The 6,408-nt window shown below is 36.7% G+C and overlaps 1 long non-coding RNA gene across 1 annotated transcript; it reads left to right on the plus strand.

Annotated features, from left to right (window-relative positions):
* Positions 1-2,260: 2,260 nt before the first annotated feature.
* Positions 2,261-4,880, plus strand: LOC140142075 (uncharacterized). Its single transcript, XR_011857510.1, has 3 exons — positions 2,261-2,519; positions 3,495-3,858; positions 4,834-4,880. It is a non-coding gene; the product is annotated as an uncharacterized lncRNA (long non-coding RNA).
* Positions 4,881-6,408: the final 1,528 nt, after the last annotated feature.

Raw genomic sequence — 6,408 nt, forward strand, 5'->3', positions numbered from 1 at the left:
AAGGAATCTCCCAATACCTTTCGCGCAAGTATCATATTTTTTAGAAAAGTGAAAAGTGGCATGCTATTTACCATGTTTACAGAAATAAAGAAAAGACTTAAAACAAGCAATTGCAACCGGATTCATATTTAATCCTCATTTAGGCCTGGATATTAGATTGTATGAAAAACGAGCAGGATCCAACTTTGAATGAACATTTGACTAAGCTTTCAAAATGTGTTGTACTTCAAAAACACTAAGCTATTTTGTTGTTCTGTAAAATCTCACTGGACGAGAGTTTCTCCTCATCGCACAGAACTTGATTGTGTTTAAATTTAGGTATGACTAACTTTTTTGCTTTTATGTTGATATCTGAGTTGTTGAGAATAAGAATCTAACAATCTGAGTTGTTGGGAATTCCGAGATATCCAGAGTCAACGTTTACGCGGAAAATTTTGGTTAAAACCTATTTAAAAATATTCCTGTGGTCATAAAGATTAAAAAATATATACTTTGACCTATCTACGACTTATCAGTGGAGTTATTAGCAAAATTGTCAAAGTCAAAATATGAGCTCCACACAGGGTAAATATTGCCTTCTTATATAACAATAAAAACGAATACTATGTAGGACATTTTGTTACAGAGCAAAATGGTCAGCACCCATTTTTAGGCAGTTGATTGTGACCAAATGTTGACTGATAAGTCGTAGATAGGTCAAAGTATATAATATGATAGTCATATACAAGTTTACACTTAGGGCAATATTAATTGAGGTTATCAACTAGACCATCCTTTTTGCCCATGCAAATCGTTTGTCTTTCTTATTTTGCTCACCACCAGGTTCATGATCCTGTCAGGCAGATTCGGGGTACATGGTTATATAAACTAACATTTTCTGATCGACGGAAGTAGGATCAGAGGCAGGGCAGTGCCCCTGGTTGCTTGTATTGCAACCAGGCTGGTTGCTTGTTGTGCAACCGTGCCTCACCTGGTTGCTTGTTGTGCAACCAGGTTTGGTTGCTTGTTTTGCATCCATGGTTACCTGATTGCCTGTTGGACTGCAACCAGGTTGGTTGCTTGCTGTGCAACCAATGCTTCACCTGATTGCTTGTTTATGTAACCATCGACACCCAGTGCTAAATGTTAAGCAGCCTTGCTTCGTCAGACAACCAGACACAGCTACAGGGTAATTTCACAGATTGGTAAGTAATTTGGCGTTTTACCATGTTAACTAGCTTGTTTGCATAGTCAAGATACATTAAATTGGAAACAAAGCAGTCTCTGTAAGTTTACCAGTATCCAATTTTATGATATAACATGTACACGTTTGATCTCTAGAGTGCACACCTGTAAAAGGAATCTCCCAATACCTTTCGGGCAAGTATCATATTTTTTAGAAAAGTGAAAAGTGGCATGCTATTTACCATGTTTACAGAAATAAAGAAAAGACTTAAAACAAGCAATTGCAACCGGATTCATATTTAATCCTCATTTAGGCCTGGATATTAGATTGTATGAAAAATGAGCAGGATCCAACCTTGAATGAACATTTGACTACGCTTTCAAAATGTGTTGTACTTCAAAAACACTAAGCTATTTTGTTGTTCTGTAAAATCTCACTGGACAAGAGTTTCTCCTCATCGCACAGAACTTGATTGTGTTTAAATTTAGGTATGACTAACATTTTTGCTTTTATGTTGATATCTGAGTTGTTGAGAATAAGAATCTAACAATCTGAGTTGTTGGGAATTCCGAGATATCCAGAGTCAACGTTCACGCGAAAATTTTGGTTAAAACCTATTTAAAAATATTCCTGTGGTCATAAAGATTAAAAAATATATACTTTGACCTATCTACGACTTATCAGTCTGGAGTTATTAGCAAAATTGTCAAAGTCAAAATATGAGCTCCACACGAGGTAAATATTGCCTTCTTATATAACAATAAAAACGAATACTATGTAGGACATTTTGTTACAGAGCAAAATGGTCAGCACCCATTTTAGGCAGTTGATTGTGACCAAATGTTGACTGATTAGTCGTAGATAGGTCAAAGTATATAATATGATAGTCATACACAAGTTTACACTTAGGGCAATATTAATTGAGGTTATCAACTAGACCATCCTTTTTGCCCATGCAAATCGTTTGTCTTTCTTATTTTGCTCACCACCAGGTTCATGATCCTGTCAGGCAGATTCGGGGTACATGGTTATATAAACTAACATTTTCTGATCGACGGAAGTAGGATCAGAGGCAGGGCAGTGCCCCTGGTTGCTTGTATTGCAACCAGGCTGGTTGCTTGTTGTGCAACCGTGCCTCACCTGGTTGCTTGTTGTGCAACCAGGTTTGGTTGCTTGTTTTGCATCCATGGTTACCTGATTGCCTGTTGGACTGCAACCAGGTTGGTTGCTTGCTGTGCAACCAATGCTTCACCTGATTGCTTGTTTATGTAACCATCGACACCCAGTGCTAAATGTTAAGCAGCCTTGCTTCGCCAGACAACCAGACACAGCTACAGGGTAATTTCACAGATTGGTAAGTAATTTGGCGTTTTACCATGTTAACTAGCTTGTTTGCATAGTCAAGATACATTAAATTGGAAACAAAGCAGTCTCTGTAAGTTTACCAGTATCCAATTTTATGATATAACATGTACACGTTTGATCTCTAGAGTGCACACCTGTAAAAAGGAATCTCCCAATACCTTTCGGGCAAGTATCATATTTTTTAGAAAAGTGAAAAGTGGCATGCTATTTACCATGTTTACAGAAATAAAGAAAAGACTTAAAACAAGCAATTGCAACCGGATTCATATTTAATCCTCATTTAGGCCTGGATATTAGATTGTATGAAAAATGAGCAGGATCCAACCTTGAATGAACATTTGACTACGCTTTCAAAATGTGTTGTACTTCAAAAACACTAAGCTATTTTGTTGTTCTGTAAAATCTCACTGGACAAGAGTTTCTCTTCATCGCACAGAACTTGATTGTGTTTAAATTTAGGTATGACTAACATTTTTGCTTTTATGTTGATATCTGAGTTGTTGAGAATAAGAATCTAACAATCTGAGTTGTTGGGAATTCCGAGATATCCAGAGTCAACGTTTACGCGGAAAACTTTGGTTAAAACCTATTTAAAAATATTCCTGTGGTCATAAAGATTAAAAAATATATACTTTGACCTATCTACGACTTATCAGTCTGGAGTTATTAGCAAAATTGTCAAAGTCAAAATATGAGCTCCACACGAGGTTAATATTGCCTTCTTATATAACAATAAAAACGAATACTATGTAGGACATTTTGTTACAGAGCAAAATGGTCAGCACCCATTTTTAGGCAGTTGATTGTGACCAAATGTTGACTGATAAGTCGTAGATAGGTCAAAGTATATAATATGATAGTCATACACAAGTTTACACTTAGGGCAATATTAATTGAGGTTATCAACTAGACCATCCTTTTGCCCATGCAAATCGTTTGTCTTTCTTATTTTGCTCACCACCAGGTTCATGATCCTGTCAGGCAGATTCGGGGTACATGGTTATATAAACTAACATTTTCTGATCGACGGAAGTAGGATCAGAGGCAGGGGCAGTGCCCCCTGGTTGCTTGTATTGCAACCAGGCTGGTTGCTTGTTGTGCAACCGTGCCTCACCTGGTTGCTTGTTGTGCAACCAGGTTTGGTTGCTTGTTTTGCATCCATGGTTACCTGATTGCCTGTTGGACTGCAACCAGGTTGGTTGCTTGCTGTGCAACCAATGCTTCACCTGATTGCTTGTTTATGTAACCATCGACACCCAGTGCTAAATGTTAAGCAGCCTTGCTTCGTCAGACAACCAGACACAGCTACAGGGTAATTTCACAGATTGGTAAGTAATTTGGCGTTTTTACCATGTTAACTAGCTTGTTTGCATAGTCAAGATACATTAAATTGGAAACAAAGCAGTCTCTGTAAGTTTACCAGTATCCAATTTTATGATATAACATGTACACGCTTGATCTCTAGAGTGCACACCTGTAAAAGGAATCTCCCAATACCTTTCGGGCAAGTATCATATTTTTTAGAAAAGTGAAAAGTGGCATGCTATTTACCATGTTTACAGAAATAAAGAAAAGACTTAAAACAAGCAATTGCAACCGGATTCATATTTAATCCTCATTTAGGCCTGGATATTAGATTGTATGAAAATGAGCAGGATCCAACCTTGAATGAACATTTGACTACGCTTTCAAAATGTGTTGTACTTCAAAAACACTAAGCTATTTTGTTGTTCTGTAAAATCTCACTGGACAAGAGTTTCTCTTCATCGCACAGAACTTGATTGTGTTTAAATTTAGGTATGACTAACATTTTTGCTTTTATGTTGATATCTGAGTTGTTGAGAATAAGAATCTAACAATCTGAGTTGTTGGGAATTCCGAGATATCCAGAGTCAACGTTTACGCGGAAAATTTTGGTTAAAACCTATTTAAAAATATTCCTGTGGTCATAAAGATTAAAAAATATATACTTTGACCTATCTACGACTTATCAGTCTGGAGTTATTAGCAAAATTGTCAAAGTCAAAATATGAGCTCCACACGAGGTAAATATTGCCTTCTTATATAACAATAAAAACGAATACTATGTAGGACATTTTGTTACAGAGCAAAATGGTCAGCACCCATTTTTAGGCAGTTGATTGTGACCAAATGTTGACTGATAAGTCGTAGATAGGTCAAAGTTTATAATATGATAGTCATACACAAGTTTACACTTAGGGCAATATTAATTGAGGTTATCAACTAGACCATCCTTTTTGCCCATGCAAATCGTTTGTCTTTCTTATTTTGCTCACCACCAGGTTCATGATCCTGTCAGGCAGATTCGGGGTACATGGTTATATAAACTAACATTTTCGGATCGACGGAAGTAGGATCAGAGGCAGGGGCAATGCCCCCTGGTTGCTTGTATTGCAACCAGGCTGGTTGCTTGTTGTGCAACCGTGCCTCACCTGGTTGCTTGTTGTGCAACCAGGTTTGGTTGCTTGTTTTGCATCCATGGTTACCTGATTGCCTGTTGGACTGCAACCAGGTTGGTTGCTTGCTGTGCAACCAATGCTTCACCTGATTGCTTGTTTATGTAACCATCGACACCCAGTGCTAAATGTTAAGCAGCCTTGCTTCGTCAGACAACCAGACACAGCTACAGGGTAATTTCACAGATTGGTAAGTAATTTGGCGTTTTGTGGCCAAAATCGAAACACTGACCATAATCATGAATATTGAGCACAATGTGGTCACCTGGCTTTCGCGGTTCTTAAAAACAGAAACATTCCTGGTTTAGGCAGTTGGTGGAAGATTTCAGTCAGTTTAAGTGGCATATTTTCTAATTTCCTGCAGGCGTGAAAGATGAAGGTCGGCCGCCATCAATAATATTTTGGGACATTGATAGGTTTTGATAACACTTTTCAATCACGACACTAAAAAATTCTCTGGAGCCCCCGTTAAAAATATGACCACCCCTAAAAATCGCTCCAAAATCACCTAAAATATGTTTTAAAAAGCAGTTTTTCATCGCATTTCCAGGAAATATTGTAGGAAACTCCATAATTCAACAGGTCCCAAACAAATTGGTATTGAAAATACATATATTGGTGAATCTCCTCACAAATTTGCAGAAGCCAGCAATTTCTTTAAGGTGGATTTTTCATAAACTCAATATAGCCATATTTTCAAAATGTCAAAAATGAGAAAAAATGCAAATTTTACCTAATTTCTAACTTAATTATTGCCTTTATTCAGGCTGAGTTTGATATGACCTTTTTAGATAAACATTTCCCATCCTTTGCCTATAAAAAATGCTTTCTCTATTGTGGTATCTTTTTCCAATTTTTTTTTAGGGGTCTTTAAAATATTGCATTTTGCAATAGCTCCTAAATAAACAAAATCAAAATGAGCATATTAATATTGTCTAATACTATTTACAATCTGTATTATTCAGAAAGAAAATATTATATAACATCAGTATGTAGATTATTAATAACAACTGAGTGCAAGTTTTACCTAGAAGTGACTTTTTAATGTCCAAATATCCCATTTTTGGCTGTATTTGGTCAATAATTTACATTCATATGCCTATACATACTGCGCTACCTAACGGTAGCTTAATTGTTTGAGACTAAACAACGGCGATATGGCCCAGCGTTTAGGACCGGCTGATTTGCGTGAGGATTTCAGTTGGAGAAATAATGGTATAATGATGAAGAAATAGTATAGTATCACAAAATGTTCTGGTATAAGTGTGGTTTTCATGAATGAATCCCTAATAAATTAAATTTGATGTGTGAGAATTTGTTAGATTTTACTACATCCACTTGGTCCCATTATCATTTGGTACAATAACCATTTGGTCCTATTTACCATTTCGACCAAAATCC

Source organism: Amphiura filiformis, chromosome 20, assembly GCF_039555335.1.
Source record: "Amphiura filiformis chromosome 20, Afil_fr2py, whole genome shotgun sequence".
Taxonomy (NCBI): domain Eukaryota; kingdom Metazoa; phylum Echinodermata; class Ophiuroidea; order Amphilepidida; family Amphiuridae; genus Amphiura; species Amphiura filiformis.